The sequence below is a fragment of the Trachypithecus francoisi genome, unplaced genomic scaffold, assembly GCF_009764315.1.
Source record: "Trachypithecus francoisi isolate TF-2019V2 unplaced genomic scaffold, Tfra_2.0 Lachesis_group5, whole genome shotgun sequence".
Classification (NCBI taxonomy): domain Eukaryota; kingdom Metazoa; phylum Chordata; class Mammalia; order Primates; family Cercopithecidae; genus Trachypithecus; species Trachypithecus francoisi.
Genome location: NW_022681470.1, coordinates 100,644,534 through 100,667,858, shown reverse-complemented (window position 1 = coordinate 100,667,858; position 23,325 = coordinate 100,644,534).

The window sequence follows — 23,325 nt, the reverse complement described above, 5'->3', positions numbered from 1 at the left end:
CCAGGCTGAGCTCAAACGCCCGACCTCATGTGATCCACCTGCCTCGGACTCTCAAAGTGCTGGGATTACAGGTGTGGGCCACCGTGTCCAGTCACAAATGTCTTTTGAAGAGCATTTTTCTAAAAGTGTTGTTGAAGTTCAATTTATTAATTTGTTCTTTTACCAGTTCTTAGGGGGAATTCATTCAGCTTTTGCCCTTTCAGTATGATGTTGGCTGTGGGTTTGTCATAGATAGCTCTTACTATGTTGAGGTATGTTTCTTTGGTGTTCAGTTTGTCAAGTGTTTTCACATGAAGGAATGTTGAATTTTATTGAAAGCCTTATCTTTATCTATTGAGATGATCATGTTGTTTTTGATTTCAGTTCCATTTATGTGATGAATCAAATAACATATGTTGAACCAACCTTGCATTCCAGGATTGAAGTTGTTGAGGATTTTTGTGTTCATATTCATCAGGCGTATTGGCCTGAAATTTGTGTGTGTGTGTTGTGTGTCTTGGCCAGTTTGGTATCAGAATGATGCTGGCCTCATAAAATGAGTTAGGGTGGGTCCTTCCTCTTTGATTTTTAAAATAATTTCAGTAGGATTGTTATCAGCTCTTTTCTATATGTCTGGTAGAATTCAGCTATGAATCTGTCTGGTCCAGGCCTTTTTCTGGTTGGTAGGTTTTTTATCACTAATTCAATTTCAGAACTCCTTATGGTCTATTCCTGGGTTTTATTTTACTTTTTTCTGATTTAATCTTGGGATTGTATGTTTCCATGAATATACTCAATTCTTGTAGGTTTTCTTACTGCTTTCATTGAGTTTTGTATGTAGTTTCACATCTCAGTTTTATTCAGTTCAGCTCTGATTTTGGTTTTCTTTTCTTCTGCTAACTTTGGGGCTGGTTTGCCTTTTTTTTCCCTTAATTCCCCTTGGTGTAACGTTACGTTGTTAATGTTCTTTCTTTTTTTTTGCTTTTCTTTTCAGCACAGAGTTGTTGATCCATAGATTGTTAATTTGAGATCTTTCTAACTTCTCCAAAAATGCCCACTCTCACCACTGCTATTCAACATGGTACTGAAGTCCCAGCCAGAGCAATCAGGCAAAGAAAAAGAAAAGACATTGAAATACAAACGGAGGAAGCCAAACTATCTCTCTTTTCCGATGATATAATTCTACATCTAGAAAATCCCATAGTCTGTCCAAAGGCTCCTGGAACTGATAAACAATTTCAGTAAAGTTTCAGGATATAAAATCAATGTACAAAATTCAGTAGTATTTCTATACACCAATAACATCCAAGCTGAGGGCCAAAACAAGAATGCAGTCCCATTCACAATAGCCATGAAAATAATAATATTTCTAATAATACAGCTAACCAGGGAAGTGAAAGACCTCTACAACAAGAATTACAAAACATTGCTGAAAGAAATCAGAGACAAGAGAAATAGAAAAACATTGCATGTTCCTAAGCAAATTAATGCAGGAACAGAAAACCAAATACCACATATTCTCACTTATAAGTGGACATGGGAGTGCAGATACCTCCACTAGGTGTTGATCTCATTTCCTTTAGATATATAACCAGAAGAGGGATTGCTGGGTTATATTTTTAACTTCTTGGGAAACCTCCATACTGTTTTCCATAAGGACTGCACCAGTTTACATTTCCACCACCAGTATACAAATGTTTCCTTTTCTACCCACCCTTGCCAACACTTCTCCCTTGTCTTTCATACAATCACCAACTTAACAAGTGTGAGGTAAAATCTCATCGTGGATTTTACCTGCATTTCCCTAATGATTAGTGATATTGAGCAATTTTCATATACATGTTGGCCATTTGTACACCCTCTTCGGAGAAATATCTATTCAGTTCCTTTGTACAATTTTTAGTCAAGTTATTTGTGATTGAATTCTGTGTGTTCTTTATATTTTGGATATAAACCCTTTAACAGATATATGGTCTGCAAATATTTTCTCCAAATGAGTAGGCTGCCTTTTCATGTTGTTGATTTTATTTTTATTTTTTTGCTGTGCAGAAGCTATTTGGTTTGATGTAGTCCCATTTGTTTGTTTATTTTTGCTTTTGATGTCCTATCAAAAAAATTATTGCCAAGACCAATGTCAAGGAGCTTTTCCCGGCCAGGTGCGGTGGCTCAAGCCTGTAATCCCAGCACTTTGGGAGGCCGAGACGGGCGGATCACGAGGTCAGGAGATCGAGACCATCCTGGCTAACACGGTGAAACCCCGTCTCTACTAAAAATACAAAAACTAGCCGGGCGAGATGGCGGGCGCCTGTAGTCCCAGCTACTCGGGAGGCTGAGGCAGGAGAGTGGCGTAAACCCGGACGGCGGAGCTTGCAGTGAGCTGAGATCCGGCCACTGCACTCCAGTCCGGGCAACAGAGCAAGACTCCGCCTCAAAAAAAAAAAAAAGGAGCTTTTCCCCTATGTTTTCTTCTAGAAATTTTATGATTTCACATTTTACACACAAGTCTTTAATCTATTTTGAGTTGATTTTTGTGTATTTTGTTTATGTGTCCAATTTCCTTCTTTTGCATGTGGATATCCGGTTTTCCAAACACCATTTGTTTAAGAGACTATCCTTTCCCCATTTTGTGTTCTTGGGGGCATGGTCGAAAAGTAGTAGACTGTATGTACCTGGATTTATTTCAGGGCTATCTATTCTGTTTCTGGTCTATGTGTCTATTTTAATGCCAGTCCCATACAGTTTTGATTACTAAAGCTTTGTAATATAATTTGAAACTAGGTAGTATGAAAGCTTCAGCTCTGCTTTTCTTTCTCAGTACTGCTGTGTTTGTTTTGGGCTTTTGATGATTACATACAAATTTAGAAGTTTTTCTATTTCTGTGAAAAATGCTATTGGAATTTTGATAGGGATTGCTTTGAGTTTGTAGACCACATTAGGGTAGTACAGGCATTTTAACAATATTTATTCTTCCATACCATATCTTTCCATTTATTCATATCTTCAATTTCTTTCAACAATGTTTTATAGTTTTCAGTGTGTAGGTCTTTTGCCTCCTTGGTTAAACTTATTGCTGATTTTATTCTTTTTGATATTATCATAATTGTATTTTTAGATATTTTATTGAATAGATCATTATTGATGTATGGAAATCCAACTGCTTTTTATTAGTTAATTTTATATCCTACGACTTTACTGAATTCATTTATTAGTTCTAACAGGGTTTTTTGTGGAGTCTTTAGAAGTAGCTACATGTAGGATCATATTATCTGCAAATAGGAATAATTTCATTTCTTTTTTTCTGGTGTGAATGCCTTTTAATTTCTTTTTCTTTCCTGGTTGCTCTTGTTAGTACTTCCAGTACTATGTTGAATAGAAATGGTGAGAGTGGGCATCCTTGACTTGGACTGGATCTTAGAGGAAAAGCTTTCCATTTATCTTGATTGATAATCATGTTCGCTGTGGGCTTCTCATAAGTGGCCTTTATAATGTTGAAGAAATGTTTATCTATGTCTTATTTGTTGAGAGTTTTTATCATTAAAGGATGCTGAGCTTTGTCAACTGCTTTCTCTGTATTTACTGGGGTGATCATGTGGTTTTCATCTTTCATTCTGTATCACATTGATTTGCATATATTAAACCAAACTTCAACCACAGGGATAAATCCCACTTGGTTAAGACATATATTCTTTTTGATGTGTTGTTGAATTTGGGTTGCTAGTATTTTATTGAGGATTTTTTTATCTGTGTTCATCAGTGATATTGGCCTGTAGTTTTCTTTTCCTTTGGTGTCTTTGGCTTTGGTATCAGGATGATACTGGCCTCATAAAGTGATTTTGGAAGTATCCTCTCTATTTCTATCTTTGAGAAGAGTTTAAGAAGAACTGGCAATAATTATTTTTTGAACGTTCAGTAGATTTCATCTGTGAAGCCCTTATGTCCTGAGTCCTGGTCCTGGCTTTTCTTTTTTGGCAGGTTTATGGCTATTGCTTCAATCTTTTTATTTGTTATTGGTCTGTTCAGGCTTTCTACTATTTCTTGATGGAATATGGGTAGGTTGTATGTTTCTATGAATTTATCCATTTTTTTCTAGGTTATCCAATTTGTTGGTATATAGTTCTTCATAATAGTTCTTTATGATTCTTTTTATTTCTGAGGCATTTGTTGAAATGCCTCCATTTTCATTTTTGATGCTATTTATTTAACTCTTCCCTCTTTTTTTTAGTCTAGTTAAAAGTTTGTCAATTTTATTTTTTCGAAAAATTAACTCAGTTTTGTCGATTTTTCTATAGTTTTTCTATTCTTTAATTGATTTGCTTCTGCTTTGAATTTTATTATTTTCTTCCTTTTGCTAATTTCATTTTGATCTTTTCTTAGTTCCTTAAAGTGTAATGTTAGGTTATTTATTTGAGATCTTCTTTTTTAATGTAGGCATTTATTTTTTATTATGATTTTATTTTATTTTATTTTCTGAGTCAGGGTCTCACTCTGTTGTGCAGGCTGGAGTGCAGTGGCATAATCTTGGCTCACTGCAACCTCCCCAACCAACTCCTATCATCTCTCCATTCTCCTTCCCAGTCTCTGGTACACACTAATTTTTGTATATGGAATGACACATGGATCTGATTTTTTACTTATTTTTATATGCAAGTGGATATGTCATATTCATTTGTTTAAAAAAATCCTTGGCCGGGCGCGGTGGCTCAAGCCTGTAATCCCAGCACTTTGGGAGGCCGAGACGGGCGGATCACGAGGTCAGGAGATCCAGACCATCCTGGCTAATACGGTGAAACCCTGTCTCTACTTAAAAATACAAAAAACTAGCCGGGCGACGAGGCGGGCGCCTGTAGTCCCAGCTACTCGGGAGGCTGAGGCAGGAGAATGGCGTAAACCCGGGAGGCGGAGCTTGCAGTGAGCTGAGATCCGGCCACTGCACTCCAGTCTGGGTGGCAGAGCAAGGCTCCGTCTCAAAAAAAAAAAAAAAAAAAAAAAATCCTTGACCATTTGTTGAAAGATTTTACATTTTTAAATATATATATATATATTTCATGTTTGTCAAAAATCTGTTCTCCAGATATGTACTGGTTTATTTTTGGACTGTATATTTTTTTCCTATTTTATCAATGTTTTATTGATCATATCCCAACGCCATTCTGTTTTGATTACTGTAATAGTTTTTCAAATTAGATAGAGCTAGTCCTCCAAGTTTGTTCACTGTACAGGCATTTTGGTTAGGCTAGTTCATACTAATTTTAGAATCAGCTGATCAATTTCTACCAGAGATGCTTGCTGAGATTTCAAGTGGAATTGCATTGAATTTATAGTTCAAATTGGGGAAAATTGACATCTTAATAATATTTAGTCTCCTGACCCATGAACAAATAATGTCTCTCTAGTTTTTAGGTATTCATTGTGCTCTCTGTGCAACATTTTGTAATTTTCAATCAGATTTATCCCTATGTATTTTATATGTTTGATACTATTGTAAGTGGTATTGCTTTCTACATTTCAATTGTGCATTGGAATTACACAAAATAGAATTGATTTTTGTATATTGATCTTGTATACTGCTAGAAACAAATGTTTTTCGGATTCAAGTTACATTTGGCAGTGACAATATTTTTGGGGTCTTGTGTATTTACCAGGTGAAAAGAATCTTTTTTATTTCACTTGGAGCTTTATCATCAGCCCAAGGAAGAGGAATGTCCCAACCCATATGAAGTTCTGAGGCTGGGCAGAGTTTGTACCTTGTGGACCAATCCATGTGAAATGTTCTGTATGTTTACCAATAAGTTTTCTTTGAGAGTACTTATGCAGTTGATGGGGCTTCTTGTGTGCATGTCTGTCTGCAATGTTACATTTGTAAAATTTAGAAGCCAATGTTATCCCTTATTTTCAAATTTTGTATTAAATAATCTATCCCAGCATTACATAGTGTCAGACTTTGGGATGGTCTTCAGTGATATATCCATCAAGTTATCATGAGTAGGTACCTGATCCTGAGTAGTCTTATTTCTGATGTGATCTATTATAAAATGAGACCAGATCTTTAAAATAACTAATAATAATGGACTTGAGAGGGTTTCTTTGTGGAATACTCAGCCTTAGGAGCCAGTAGATCCTACTCCACATGTGAAGTAGGATCTACTCCCTTCAGTATGTGAGCATCAAGACCCTGATTCTGCAGTGGAGTCTGCGGCCCCCTGCTGTATCAGCCTCAGTCCCTCAAGGGAGGGTGAATGGCCTTCAGTTTCTTATGTCACAATTGACACATGTAGCACGTTTGAGTATCTCTTTAGTTATTGACCTAGATTTATGTCCAATCATGTCAAGTTTACTCGCCTGGGTGAATCACAAGGTCACATTCCCAGTCAGTCTTTTGACTGTGTCACAAAAAACCAAAAGTATTCATTTGTCATTATGTATCTCTCCTGAAGTTCAACTTTGATAGGCTAAAACACGGCCCACAAACAACTTTAGAGGTGGTTTCTTAAATGTTTGTCTGTGGTTTACTAAAGTCCTATCACTCAAATGAATTTATCTTTTACTCCAGTTTTTTATTTCTCCATGTTTTGTCTCTATGACAGAACCCAAAAGTCAGTATAAACATAAATTTATTCCCGCTGATTTACAACCAATCAACAGAATGTATATTACATAGGATTCTGTACATTGGGTTGCCAGCCTTCTTCCTTCTTTTACCTGTTTCCTGTTGGATGGAAAGATAATATGGACCAGGTTTGATGGCTCAAGTTTGTAATTCCAGCACTTTGGGAGGCTGAGGTGGGAGGGTCACTGGAGACCAGGAGTTCAAGACCAGCCTGGGCAACATAGTAAGACCTCATCTTCTTTTTAAAAAAATGAATGTTGTAATGTTATTTGTCACTTTTATTAACATCCCTGGACTACAGTTCTACCATTTATTTTTTTAAAAGCATACCTTATTAATATAAGATGTGCTTACATCTGTATATTTGTGAGCATCATTAATATTAATAGTTAAAATCTATAGTAGTGAATTATTTGGTTTGATCAGAGACTAAAGTCTGAAAATTAGAAATTCACTCTTTCAGGTGTGTGTGTGCTGTTTTGCTAATCCCTCACCTCTCTCAGAAAAGCCATTGTGGGCCCAAGCCAGTAAGTAGACAGTCTGAAAGAATGAATGAAGATCGGCCGGGTGTGGTGGCTCACTCCTGTAATGCTAGCACTTCGGGAGGCCGAGGTGGGTGGATTACCTGAGGTCAGGAGTTCGAGACCAGCCTGGCCAACAGGGCGAAACCCCATCTCTACTAAAAATACAAAAAATGAGCTAGGTATGGTGTTGCATGCCTGTAATCCCAGCTACTCGGGAGGCTGAGGCAGGAGAATCACTTGAATCTGGGAGGTGGAGGTTGCAGTGAGCCGAGATCACACCACTGCACTCCAGCCTGGGCAACAGAGCGAGACTCCATCTCAAAAAAGAAAAAAAAAAAAAAAAAAGAATGAAGATCCTAAAATAAATATGTAGTGTCCATTGAGTGGAAAATTTTGCAAAAGTTGTTTTTCTACAGTTGTGCAATGTTTCTCTGAGCCAGCCCATCTGTTGCTTCAAAGGCCCCCAATTTTTTTTTCATCATCTTATGGCCATTGTCATTAACTCCATTTTGCTCTTGCCTATGTCATCTACTATGCAATCTGTTTCACTGCATGGCCCTAGAGGCAGAGCCATTTTTCCAACTTTAAGTGCGTTAAAAGACTCATGTCTCTGAAAGAAAATGGAAGTCAGTGGTTCTCTTTGTGTTTTGGTATTCAAAGCCATCATTAGGGTCAAGTGGCAAATATGTTTTCTCCAGAAGTTATTAGGGGCTGTTCAATGAAATAACTTTTCACTTCCTACACTACAACTGATCCCATCTGTGATGGTTAATACTGAGTGTCAACTTGATTGGACTGAAGGATTAGAAGTATTGATTCTGGGTGTGTCTGTGTGGGTGTTGCCAAAAGAGATTCACATTTGAGTCAGTGGGCTGGGAAAGGCAGACCTACCCTCAATCTGGTGGGCTTCTAATTAGCTTCCAGTGAACATAAAGCAGGTTTGGCTGGGCGCGGTGGCTCAAGCCTGTAATCCCAGCACTTTGGGAGGCCGAGACGGGCGGATCGCGAGGTCAGGAGATCGAGACCATCCTGGCTAACACGGTGAAACCCCGTCTCTACTAAAAATACAAAAACTAGCCGGGCGAGATGGCGGGCGCCTGTAGTCCCAGCTACTCGGGAGGCTGAGGCAGGAGAATGGCGTAAACCCGGGAGGCGGAGCTTGCAGTGAGCTGAGATCCGGCCACTGCACTCCAGTCCGGGCGACAGAGCGAGACTCCGCCTCAAAAAAAAAAAAAAAAAAACATAAAGCAGGCAGAAAAACATGAAAAGGAGAGAGATGGGCCTAGCCTCCATCTTTCTCCCATGCTGGATGCTTCCTGTCCTCGAACATTGAACTCCAAGTTCTTCAGTTTTGGGACTTGGACTGGCTCTCCTTGCTCCTCAGCTTGCAGACAGCCTATTGTGGGACCTTGTGATTGTGTAAGTTAATACTTAATAAACTCCTTTATATATATAATAAACTCCTGTACACACACACACACACACACACACACATATATATATATATATATAATATACATATATCCTATTAGTTCTGTTCCTCTAAGAGAACCCTGACTAATACAGATTTTGCGACCAGGGGTGGTTCTAGAGGAAGAGAATATTAAAGATGCAGTTTTTCATTGGTTTTGGGGTTTCTGGAGTTGGCTGCTTAATATTATTAGACTCAAAAATGCTAAGGACTCTACTTTAATAGTATGGAAAACACTGATAGTCCTCAGTGGAAACAGTTTAGAGAGTTATGCAAAATAGATGCATTTGACACTCCTGATTCACTGCTCAGGAGAGGCAAGGAGTTTAGTAACTCTATACATAATATCTTTGACCATATGTGAAGAACTAAGGAAAAGAATGAAGCTGGTTAGTTGCTCCTAAGTTCAGTGGACAAAGTGATGAAAGAAAATGATGAACTCAGGGATTGTGTCTCCCAGCCTCAGAAACAGACACTGCACCTCAAATCTGCTAACATTGCCCTGAGTGAGAGTCTTATATCCTGTAGACAAAAAGCTGAAATTGTGGAAAAACAGACACAAACTCGCACGATGCGATTGACTGACCTGCAATGAAAGATGAGTGCACAGCCTCGCCAGGTGTCTACCGTGAAAGCGAGGGCATTGATTGGAAAAGAATGGGACCCTGTAACTTGAAATAGGGACGTGTTACCGCCAGGGAGCACAATGCAAAGAGGAGAAAAATGTGGCCAGAAGCCTCTGCCCCACACCCCAGAGCCCAAGAAACAACTGTTGGATTAGCAGGAATAAAAAATGCTTGAAGAAGTGTTAGAGACTTACCTTTAACAGTTCTTTTTAGGACCTGGAGAGGTTAAGGAAAAAAGACTATTTCATCTAGAGAAAGAGTAATAATTATATTCTTCTGCACGTTCAGTTTACAAAGGGTTTTACATGTTATCTCATGAATATTTATCGAGTAATTAATTTTCCAGACACCATGCTGAGCACTGGAGTTACAGAGGTCAGTGAATAAGATCTCCTTTAAGACCTCAAACCTGTAGAAAATAAGCACTCAAAAATATACTTTTATCAGAATGTGGGAATTGTTCAAACCTCTGAATATTATAGCAAGGTAGGGACAGGGCACATAGGATAAGACATTTTTTCCTAATCAGAAGGTGGTGAGAATTCTCAAGGGCAATCCCATTCTCATCACATTCTCATCCCATTCTCATCCACAGAAGGATGTCTCAGCGAAGAAAGGATGGTGTAAGGCAGGGTCTTCTCTAAGGAAGAGTCTTTGCCACAACCTTAGAGAGTGTAGAGAATCTCCCAGAGGATTACTGGGATAAGAATACAGGGAGCTAAATGGAATTCAAATTGGAAAGAAAGAAGTAAAATCATTTCTGTTCATAGGTGACATAATCTTAAATGTAGGAAAACACTAAAGATTTCACAAAAAATCTATTAGAACTAATAAATGACTTTAGCAAAGTAGCAGGACACAAAATAGCACCCAAAAATAATTTGTGTTACTATATCCTAACAATTATCAATCAAAGGAGGAAATTAAGAAAATAGTTTTATTTACAACAGCATCAAAAAATATACATAGGAATTAGCCAAGGAAGTGAAAGACTTGTACAATGAAAACTGCAAAACATTGCAGAAAAATATTAAAGAAAACTGCAAAACATTGCAGAAAAAAAATATAAAAAATAAAACTCATGAAATATGAGTTCCCATATTCATGGATTGGAAGACTTAATATTGCTAAGATGTCAATACTACCCAAAGTGATATATAGATTCAATGCAACCTCTATCAAAATTCCAACTTTTTTTTTTTGCAAAAACAGAAAAATCCATCCTATATTTATATGGAACCTTAAGGGGCCCTGAATAGACAAAACGACATTGAAAAAGAACAAGCTGGGTGTGGTGGCTCATGTCTGTAATCCCAGCACTTTGGGAGGCTGAGGCAGGAGGATTGCTTGAGGTCAAGAGTTCAAGACCAGCCTGAGCAACATAGCAAAAATTTGTCCCTACAAAAAATTTTTAAAAAGAACAAAGTTGGAGGACTCACATTTCCTGACTTCAAAATTTAATACAAGGCTCAAGTAATCAAAACAGTGGGATGCTAACACAAAGACATATAGACCAATGGAATAGAATAAAAAGCCCAGAAAAAGCTCCTGTATATTTGGTCAAATGATTTCTGACAAGGGTGCCAAGATCATTCAATGGGGGAAAATACAGTCTTTTCAACAAATGTTTCTGGGGAAGCTGGATATCTACATGCAAAAGAATGAAGGTGGACCCTTGTTAGGCTGCCCCTTTCCTGGTTCATATGGGCTAAAGAGAGCCGACAACTCACTGTGTCATTTTTTGGATCCTGAAGCTTCTAGTCAGTATGCCCTTTTCTCTTCATCTTTCAGAGTCTCCTTGTGTTAATTGTATAGAAAATCTCCAGGGTTTTAGTTCTACTTACTGGGAGGAATAGGGAAAAGCATGCCTATTCCATCTTCCCAGAAATGAAAGTCACTCTGCCAGTCTTTTTGTTTTTGTTAGAAACAAGTTCCCACTATCACCCAGGCTGCAGTGCACTGCATCATAGCTCACTGCAACCTCCAACTCCCGAGCTTAAGCAACAACAATCCCCTTGCCCCAGCCTCCTGAGTAGCTAGGAACACAGGTGTGTACCACCACAACTGGCTAATTTTTTTTTAGAGATGGGTCTTGCTATATTGCCCAGACTGGTCTCAAAGTCCTGGGCTCAAGCAATCTCCCTCCCTCAACATCCCAAAGTGCTGGGATTACAGGCATGAGCCATCATGGCTGGCCTCAGATTTTTAACGTAAGTTCTTATTTCACCTTCATTTTTTGAAACATATTTTCATTGGGTAAATAATTCTAGGTTGCAGGGTTTTGTTTTTTTCTTTCAGTACTTAAAAGATGTTGCTCCACTGTGTTCTAGCTTATAATTGTTTTGATGATAAATCTGCTATCACCCTTATCTTTCTCCCTTTGTACATAACTAGCAGCTGTTTCTCCTCTGGCTGCTTTTACAATTTTCTAACAGGTTTTGAGAGATTTTATTATGATTTGCCTTCATTTAGTTGTTTTATTTTTTTATTTCTTGTGCTTGGGGTTAATTGAGCTACTTAGATCTGTGGCTTTATAGGTTCCATCAAATTTGGGGAAATTTGGGTTGCTATTTCTACTAATATGTGTTCTATTCCTCTCCTACCTCTTTTAGGTATTCCAATTGTCTTGGTCCATTTATGCTTCTATAACAAAATACCACAGACTATGCAATTTTGAAATAATAGAAATTTGTTTTGTGCAGTTCTGGAGGCTGGGAAGCCCTAGATCAAGGCACTGGCCCTGGCGTCTGGTGAGAATGGCTCTTCACTTTCAAGATGGTGGCTTCTTGCTGTGTTCTCACATGGTAGAAGGCAGAGGGCAAAAAGGGCCAAAACTCTGTGTGAAGGCTCTTTTATGAATGCTGTAATCCCATTCACATGAGAGGACCCCTCAAGACCTAATCTCTTCCCAAAAGGTCCCAATTAATACCACCACAATGGAGACTAAGTTTCACCATGAATTTTGGAGGGGACACATATAGTACCAAATATTATGCCACCTGAAGTTTTTCTGCAATTCACCGATGTGTTGTTCATTTTCAAGCCTTTTTTCAGTTTTGTGTAGTTTCTATTCTCACATCTTTCAAGTATAATCTTTCTTTGCAATGTCTAATCTAATGTTCATCCTATCCAGTTTATTTTTCTTCTCATGATTTGTAGTTTTAATCTATAAAGTTCAATTTGGGTCTTTCAGACAAGTGACAAAATATACTTACATATTTATATATATATAAACATGTTTGCTTTTTTCTCCAGCTTTTGAACACATAAACTTATTATTGTTTCAACTGTCTGCTATTTCTATCCTCATGTATTAGTTCTGAGTCAATTTCAATTGATAGATTTTTTTTTCTCATAACAGTTTGATACTTTCTATTTTTTTGAATGCCTCAGTTGCATATGGTCAATTTTTTCTTGTTTGGTGCTGAACATTTTTGTTTTCCTATAAATATTCTTGAGTTTTGTTCTAGGATGCAGGTAAGTTACTTGGAAATAACTTGATCCTATGGCTCTTGCATTTAAGATATTAGATCAGACCATAGCCGTGTTGTATTCATTTCCTGTCACTGCTGTTGACAAATTTCAATAAACTTAGTGACTTAAAACAACACAAATTTATTATCTTACACTTCTGTATTTCCACGTCCAAATGGGTAAGACTATTGAACTAAAATAAAGCCATTGTGTTTCTTCCTAGAGGCTCTGAGAATCCATTTCCTTGTTCCTAAGGCTACCACATTCCTGGGTTTATAGTTCTTTTTTCATCTTCAAAAGCCAGCAACAGCAAGTCACGTTCTTTTGATGTCCTATCACTCTGACTTCCCTCTTGCACTTATTAGATTGGGCCTAACTAAATAATCCAGGGTAATATTTCCATCTCAAGGTCAGCTGATTAGCAAACTTGATTCCACCTGCAATCTTAGTTTCCCTTCAGCATGTAACCTAACATAATGATAGATTCTGAGAATTACTATGTAGCCATCTTTGGAGGGCCATGGTTCTGCCTACCAGAAGCATTCAGTCTTGGGCTAATTGTTCTCCACTATCTATGCAAAACTCCTCTGAGTTCTGTACTTATGTTCTCAGTTCAGGCAGTTCACCAGGCTAGAAACTAAGTTTTCCAGTTGTAATCCAGAAATACTCCCAGAGTAGTAAGCTGGGCAACTAAAGGGCTCACCTCATTTGTTTCCCATATCTTATGGATCCAGTGCTTGGTAGTTAATGTCATTTGACCCCATCAAATACCCTGTGTCTGGGCCAAGGTCAGTCCTTACTTCATGTATAGAGTCAACAAATGGGCCCAGGGGATAAAATGGCTAGTAATCTCACTTCACCTTGGATAGTTCCACTTTTTCTCCTGAACTTTAGTTCATCTAGTGCTGGTTACTATTATAATGTTGAGCTCCATCTAAAAATAAAATGCCATGCCTTGGCTCAAAATCCTTTCTGAGCTCAGACTGGCTCTTAATCTGGTAGATTTCTGGACTGTCATATTCCTTTATGTCATTCCTAGATATTCTAACTCTAGATTGATCACTCTACCAGATGACCAACAGAACACAGCTCCGCTAATTGGGAAAGAAAAAGAAACACCATCTTCAGGTTGGCACAAATGTTTCCAAACATCTGTAATATTCTCAGCCTATCCTCTAACCCCCAGAAATACTTTCCAAGATCTTGTTGAGTCCAACACCTATTCCACTACCCAATCCCTACACCTAACTGTAATTGTGATCCACAACTATTGTAATCAATAACAGAGGTCGCCCCGCAAAAAATAAGTTAGGGTTGTAGGTTATAGTTTTGAATATCAGCTGGTCTGAAGTCAGAGTCCACCCCTCAACCCCATCCAGGTATACAGGTCTGTACTAAGCTCCATGACTCTTTCAGGTGTTCGATATCCTTACCTAATGTTCGCATCATAAGTTGTCACTAGCAAGAGGGCTGTGGAAGATGTAGTAAATGGAAATTAGTTCAGGAGTGGTTGAGAATCTGTGAAACCTTACTTTGTGTTTAAAATATCACCCAGCAACTGGAAGAAAGAATATTAATGATTGAAGATCAAATGAATGAAATGAAGCGAGAAGAGAAGTGTAGAGAAAAAAGAGGAAAAAGAAATGAACAAAGCCTCCAAGAAATATGGGATTCTGTGAAAAGATCAAATCTACGTCTGATTGGTGTGCCTGAAATTGAGGGGGACAAAGGAACCAAGTTGGAAAACACTCTGCAGGATATCAACCAGGAGAACTTCCCCAACCTAGTAAGGCAGGCCAACATTCAAATTCAGGAAATACAGAGAATGCCACAAAGATACTCCTCAAAAAGAGTAACTCCAAGACACATAATCGTCAGATTCACCAAAGTTGAAATGAAGGAAAAAATGTTAAGGGCAGCCAGACAGAAAGGTTGGGTTACCCACAAAGGGAAGCCCATCAGACTAACAGCAGATCTCTCGGCAGAAACTCTCCAAGCCAGAAGAGAGTGGGGGCCAATTCTTAAAGAAATTTCAACATTCTTAAAGAAAAGAATTTTCAGGCCGGGCGCGGTGGCTCAAGCCTGTAATCCCAGCACTTTGGGAGGCCGAGACGGGCGGATCACGAGGTCAAGAGATCGAGACCATCCTGGCTAACACGGTGAAACCCCGTCTCTACTAAAAAAATACAAAAAATTAGCCGGGCGAGATGGCGGGCGCCTGTAGTCCCAGCTACTCGGGAGGCTGAGGCGGGAGAATGGCGTAAACCGGGAGGCGGAGCTTGCAGTGAGCTGAGATCCGGCCACTGCACTCCAGCCTGGGAGACAGAGCGAGACTCTGTCTCAATAAATAAATAAATAAGTTTTTATAAATTCTTTTCTTTTTTTTTTTTTTTTTGAGACGGAGTCTCGCTCTGTCACCCAGGCTGGAGTGCAGTGGCCGGATCTCAGCTCACTGCAAGCTCCGCCTCCCGGGTTTACGCCATTCTCCCGCCTCAGCCTCCCGAGTAGCTGGGACTACAGGCGCCCGCCATCTCGCCGGCTAATTTTTTGTATTTTTTAGTAGAGACGGGGTTTCACCGTGTTAGCCAGGATGGTCTCGATCTCCTGACCTCGTGATCCGCCCGTCTCGGCCTCCCAAAGTGCTGGGATTACAGGCTTGAGCCACCGCGCCCGGCCTAAGAATTTTCAACCCACAATTTCATATCTAGCCAAACTAAGTTTCATAAGTGAAGGAGAAATAAAATCCTTTACAGACAAGCAAACGCTTAGAGATTTTGTCACCACCAGGCCTGCCCTACAAGAGATCCTGAAGGAAGCACTAAACATGGAAAGGAACAACCAGTACCAGCCATTGCAAAAACATGCCAAAATGTAAAGTCCATCAATGCTAGGAAGAAACTGCATCAACTAACGAGCAAAATAATCAGCTAATATCATAATGACAGGATCAAGTTCACACATAACAATATTAACCTTAAATGTAAATGGACTAAATGCCCCAATTAAAAGACACAGACTGTCAAATTCGATAAAGAGTCAAGACCCATCAGTTTGCTGTATTCAGGAGATCCATCTCACATGCAGAGACACACATAAGCTCAAAATAAAGGGATGGAGGAAGATCTACCAAGCAAATGGAGAACAAAAAAAAAGCAGGGGTTGCAATCCTAGTCTCTGATAAAACAGACTTTAAACCATCAAAGATCAAAAGAGACAAAGAAGGCCATTACATAATGGTAAAGGGATCAATTCATCAGGAAGAGCTAACTATCCTAAATATATACGCACCCAATACAGTAGCACCCAGATTCATAAAGCACGTCCTTGGAGACTTACAAAGAGACTTAGACTCCCATACAATAATAACGGGACTGTAACACCCCACTGTCAACATCAGACAGATCAACGAGACAGAAAGTTAAAAAGGATATGCAGGAATTGAACTCAACTCTGCAGCAAGTGGACCTAATAGACATCTACAGAACTCTCCACCCCAAATCAACAGAATACACATTCTTCTCAGCACCACACCACACTTATTCCAAAATTGACCACGTAGTTGGAAGTAAAGCCCTCCTCAGAAAATGTAAAAGAACAGCAATTATAACAAACTGTCTCTCAGACCACAGTGCAATCAAACTAGAACTCAGGACCAAGAAACTCAATCAAAACCGCTCAACTACATGGAAACTGAGCAACCTGCTCCTGAATGACTACTGGGTACATAACGAAATGAAGGCAGAAATAAAGATGTTCTTTGAAACCAATGAGAACAAAGATACAACATACCAGAATCTCTGGGACACATTTAAAGCAGTGTGTAGAGGGAAATTTATAGCACTAAATACCCACAAGAGAAAGCAGGAAAGATCTAAAATTGACACCCTAACATCACAATTAAAAGAACTAGAGAAGCAAGAGCAAACACATACAAAAGCTAGCAGAAGGCAAGAAATAACTAAGATCCGAGCAGAACTGAAGGAGATAGAGACACAAAAAAACCTCCAAAAAATCAATGAATCCAGGAGCTGGTTTTTTGAAAAGATCAACAAAATTGATAGACTGCTAGCAAGACTAATAAAGAAGAAAAGAGAGAAGAATCAAATAGATGCAATAAAAAATGATAAAGGGGATATCACCACCGACCCCACAGAAATACAAACTACCATCAGAGAATACTATAAACACCTCCATGCAAATATACTAGAAAACCTAGAAGAAATGAATAATTTCCTGGACATTTACACTCTCCCAAGATTAAACCAGGAAGAAGTTGAATCCCTGAATAGACCAATAGCAGACTCTGAAATGGAGGTGATAATTAATACCCTACCAACCAAAAAAAGTCCAGGAACAGACGGATTCACAGCCAAATTCTACCAGAGGTACAAGGAGGAGTTGGTAACATTCCTTCTGAAACTATTCCAATCAATAGAAAAAGAGGGAATCCTCCCTAACTCATTTTATGAGGCCAACATCATCCTGATACCAAAGCCTGAGAGACACAACAAAAAAAGAGAATTTTAGACCAATATCCCTGATGAACATTGATGCAAAAATCCTCAATAAAATACTGGCAAACCGAATCCAGCAGCACATCAAAAAGCTTATCCACCATGATCAAGTGGGCTTCATCCCTGGGATGCAAGGCTGGTTCAACATTCGCAAATCAATAAACGTAATCCAGCACATAAACAGAACCAAAGACAAAAACCACATGATTATCTCAATAGATGCAGAAAAGGCCTTTGACAAAATTCAACAGCCCTTCATGCTAAAAACTCTCAAAAAATTCGGTATTGATGGAACATATCTCAAAACAATAAGAGCTATTTATGACAAACCTACAGCCAATATCATACAGAACAGGCAAAAAACTGGAAGCATTCCCTTTGAAAACTGGCACAAGACAGGGATGCCCTCTCTCACCACTCCTATTCAACATAGTGTTGGAAGTTCTGGCTAGGGCAATCAGGCAAGAGAAAGAAATAAAGGGTATTCAGTTAGGAAAAGAGGAAGTCAAATTGTCCCTGTTTGCAGATGACATGATTGTATATTTAGAAAACTCCATTGTCTCAGCCCAAAATCTCCTTAAGCTGATAAGCAACTTCAGCAAAGTCTCAGGATACAAAATCAATGTGCAAAAATCACAAGCATTCCTATACACCAGTAACAGACAAACAGAGAGCCAAATCATGAATGAACTCCCATTTACAATAGCTTCAAAGAGAATAAAATACCTAGGAATCCAACTTACAAGGCATGTAAAGGACCTCTTCAAGGAGAACTACAAACAACTGCTCAGGGAAATAAAACAGGACACAAACAAAAGGAATATACCATGCTCAAGGATAGGAAGACTCAATATTGTGAAAATGGCCATACTGCCCAAGGTAATTTATAGATTCAATGCCATCCCCATTAAGCTACCAATGACTTTCACTTTCTTCACAGAATTGGAAAAAACTGCTTTAAAGTTCTTATGGAACCAAAAAAGAGCCTGCATTGCCAAGACAATCCTAAGTCAAAAGAAGAAAACTGGAGGTATCACGCCACCTGACTTCAAACTATACTACAAGGCTACAGTAACCAAAACAGCATGGTACTGGTACCAAAACAGAGATATAGACCAATGAAACAGAATAGAGCCCTCAGAAATAATACCACACATCTACAGCCATCTGATCTTTGACAAATCTGACAAAAACAAGAAATGGGGAAAGGATTCCCTATTTAATAAATGGTGCTGGGAAAATTGGCTAGCCATAAGTAGAAAGCTGAAACTGGATCCTTTCCTTACTCCTTATACGAAAATTAATTCAAGATGGATTAGAGATCCATTAGAGATTAGAGATTAATTAATTAGAGATTAATTAGAGATTAAATGTTAGACCTAATATCATAAAAGCCCTAGAAGAAAACCTAGGTAATACCATTCAGGACATAGGCATGGGCAAGGACTTCATGTCTAAAACACCAAAAGAAACGGCAACAAAAGCCAAAATTGACAAATGGGATCTAATTAAACTAAAGAGCTTCTGCACAGCAAAAGAAACTACCATCAGAGTGAACAGGCAACCTACAGAATGGGAGAAAATTTTTGCAATCTACTCATCTGACAAAGGGCTAATATCCAAAATCTACAAAGAACTCAAACAAATTTACAAGAAAAAAACCCCATCAAAAAGTGGGCAAAGGATATGAACAGACATTTCTCAAAAGAAGACATTCATATAGTCAACAGACACATGAAAAAATGCTCATCATCATTGGCCATCAGAGAAATGCAAATCAAAACCACAATGAGATATCATCTCACACCAGTTAGAATGGCAATCATTAAAAAGTCAGGAAACAACAGATGCTAGAGAGGATGTGGAGAAATAGGAACACTTTTACACTGTTGGTGGGATTGTAAACTAGTTCAAACATTGTGGAAAACAGTATGGCGATTCCTCAAGGATCTAGAACTAGAAATACCATATGACCCAGCCATCCCATTACTGGGTATATACCCAAAAGGTTATAAATCATGCTGCTATAAAGACACATGCACACGTATGTTTATTGCGGCACTATTCACAATAGCAAAGACTTGGAATCAACCCAAATGTCCATCAGTGACAGACTGGATTAAGAAAACGTGGCACATATACACCATGGAATACTATGCAGCCATAAAGAAGGATGAGTTCGTGTCCTTTGTAGGGACATGGATGCAGCTGGAAACCATCATTCTCAACAAACTATCGCAGGAACAGAAAACCAAGCACCGCATGTTCTCACTCACAGGTGGGAATTGAACAATAAGACCACTTGGACACAGGAAGGGGAACATCACACTGGGGCCTATCGTGGGGAGGGGGGAGGGGGAGGGGGGAGGGATGGCATTGGGAGTTATACCTGATGTAAATGACGAGTTGATGGGTGCAGCACACCAACATGCCACATGTATACATATATAACAAACCTGCACGTTGTGCACATGTACCCTAGAACTTAAAGTATAATAAAAAAGAAAAAAAGAAAAAGAAAAAAGAAAAACAAAACTAAGCTCTCTACCTTTTCAACATTCTGGTATATTATAAATACATTTGAAATTAAAATAGAATAAAATAAAATAAAATATCACCCGGCATACAGACCTTAAACCTTCTAACTTCTGACAAAGAACTTTGCCTTTCTACTTAGGAAGTCAATAAAAAGGGAGAACTCTCAAGCCTCCTCTGGAGCACAGCTAAGTGCTGAGAGATTGCTAACTGCCAGGAGAGCATAGAGCAGTTCATCTTCAGTCAATGTACGTGCCCTGGAGCCAAGAAATGGGTTAGAAAAAGGGGCGTGGTACTCCAGACCTGCATATGTGATTCTGGATGAACAGTGACCACTGAGGACAAAGGAGTAGGGAGAGGAAGAGACTCGTGATGTACCCAAATCACCTGTGTCATGGTTAATTGTCAATACAGTTCCAAAGAAGGAGGTCTTTGGAAGGGATACTACAAGACTCCAAGCCAAGTGAGCCAGAAATAAACGCTTTAGAGAGCACGTCAGTGCAAGTTTGGACCCTGGTGAAATTCCGGTGCTGTTTTGTTTTCAGTGACTGGGGTTCATGTTTAGGAGACCATTCTTCCAGAGGCTGAGTTCATACCATATCCCACTTTTTACCTCTAGCCTGGAGGCAATCTCTGGACCTGCTATTGAGGTTTGAGGTGAACTGTTCTAGCTGATTTCTACTGTCACAGGTCTTCCTTTCATGTCCTTCTGTCTTGCATTTCCACTCCCCCTCAGCAACTCCCCTATTCTTCTCACGGTCCACATTGTCAGTCTCTTTTCTCCCTTAGTTCAACTCAGTTGACTCTTTAGAGCTCCAAAAATACAACAGCTTGCTTGTTTTAGGAAAAGGAAGTCCGGAGGGCAGCTATGTAGAAACCTTGTGAAATGATGGAACAGAAAACAGAAATTTTAATCATGTCCCTGAACAAGGCCATCCGAGGTGAATGATCTGCTGTCAGAATAAAGTATACAATGTTTTCATATATAATGAAGCATATAATCTGACAGAGAAAGAGAATTAGGATGGGTCCAGGATAGCGGTCCTCAATCCTAGATGTCTATTAGCATTATCTGAGGGAACTTAAAAATACAGATACCTGGACCCCATACCAGAGATTTCCATTTAACTAGGGTGGAAATGGATTGACCATCAATGTTTATAGTCTCCATAGGTGTTATGAATGTGCAGGCAGGGATGAGAATCATTGGTCTGATCAGAGCTCAGCTAATCCAGTACAGGATGATAGCTAAATGTACAGCCAGCAGAGAAAATGCTGAAAAACAAATCACGAAGTCTGCATTCCTATAGTTAATGTTGGCATAGCCTGAAACAAAAAGAGAAAAAGTGATAGGCAGAAGGACTTCATTTGTGTCCCCTACCCCATGACTCCTCTCTTTCAAATGTGTTGTCTTGCAGTTTACATTCTTTAGGCCCTGAGACACCAAGGCAAACAGACCTTGATAATACAATCAGTCATCAATCAATAACTCAAATATTATTGCTGTATAATACTTTTATTAAAGTTTTATGGAAAAAACCCACATTTCTGTATGTGTCATATCATATAATTTCCAGGTGTGTCAGAGTCCAGTGACAAATTACGTTTGAAGAACAGCTTTAAAATCCACTCGTCTGCCACTCCTTTATGAAATATTGAAGAGCAGCTCTGTACCTCAGCATTAAAGGTTACAAAAAGCACCATTAAAAAGAGGACTCACATATTGAATTCCCTTCACATTAGTCTTATCTCTCCTTTCTGACAGACACAGAGCTGCACTCATTTGAAATGCTGTTGTGTAATACCAACCAACATGCTCCAATTTACCAAAATTCAAACAAGTCTCATATATGAAACCTATGTAGCGATTAGGACTAACCAACCACAGTGAGCTTTGGCTGTCCTAAAACCACAAGCTGGGTTAGGTAAGTGTTTTGTAGAGGGGAACAGAAAAGAAGTAAGATCATCAATACCTAATATATTACTTAATGTAGGTATCCCTTGATGATTTAACCTGACACCTACAAAATCCATAGTGTTTAGTATTTCACACCAATCTCACTGCAAAAGTGCTGTGCTACATACAATTCAAGTTAACTCCAACTAATATTGGAAATAATAAAAAAGTAATTTATAACAAAGCTTATTCACTTCAAAGCACAATTGAGAAAAGCAAATCCAGACAAAGCCCAAACTAGAATCCTAGAGGGATTCCATTGCTAAGAATTGCCATGTGTTCTGTAATTACTGTAATGTAGTTACTGCAAGTAATAGACTTGAGTTTTTCTCTTTTTTCCCTTCTTTCTTACAATTTAAAAATGATTTGGCTTTTTACTCTAAAAGTTTGGGTTCATTGCAGAAATCACAGTCCTTCCATATCTAACTGTGACTGGCACTTAAGGAGAGACAAATGCTAAGATCCAAAGAGTTTTGAAAGACCCTAATTGCTACCCCCGCCAGGTCCCGCATTCCATGGGTAACTGGAGTCAGCAACCCCTGGTACTAGACAGCAAGAACTGGGCTTTAAGAGTGAATCAGAATTATGCAGGAATACACTGTACATCTGCTATTAAGCCCACACCCCAAATCACTAGAACGTGAGAATGTAGAAATCTCTGAGAACAGAATGTATTTCAAACACACACAAACATAGACTATTGCATATCATTTTTAGTTGAGGTCAAAATTATTAAAGCCCTATTTCCCCAGTTAAAAGCAGGGAGTTCTATTAGTATGTCTTCTTCATTTATATCACAGATTAATATAAACCCAGTCTAGAGGTATCACTTCTTTCCAAACTTAACTTCATTTCAGCAGCATACATGGAATATTAATTCTTTTCAAAGTTTTTATTCCAGACCCATTAGATCTACAAGAGACTAGAAAGAATTGGAGCAAAGTAAGTGGGCCTGGGTTTGTAGGATCCTCACAAACTTCTCCTGGATTCTTCTTTTACAAAGTTTCTCTACCATACAAGCATATGTTTAAAAAGCCAACATTATTGAGGTTAGGTATGCCCTTCAGGGGTGTTGCCTAGAATGGTTAAATCCCATTCAATTTCAAGCTTAAAGAAGGCTAACAATCATGGTGTGGAATTTTTCCATACCAGCAGCATGGCTAACCTATGTGTTTTACGTAATGTCTGACACTCTGGTAAAGTATGCCTGACAAATGAGCTTAAAGCAGAATGGAAAGGAAAGAGGAGAGAATTGGAACACGATGCAAAGGGAAGATGGTTATACACTGCTAATTCTGTACAGTGAGATCCAAGGACACCACCATGTGGTATCTGATTTAATTTCTTTTTAAAAGAGGACATTTTCAGTCCTAAGTTACTCAAGACTTTATTCTCCTATTATTACTCCTCAGCTCAGTCACTCTTCTCTTCCCCACAATTCCAAAACTATGTTGCAGTTCTTTAAGGGTGAGCCCTCATGAAGAGCTATTTTCTTATTTTGCCTACTTTGACTCTGTAAAATTCCAACAGGCAAAATAAAGGCTAAAAAAATGTTTCTGCCTTTACTCGTTTTCAAAATCTGTCAAACTCTCCTCAGCATAAAATTAATTATCCCTTTAACTAATCAACACACAAGGA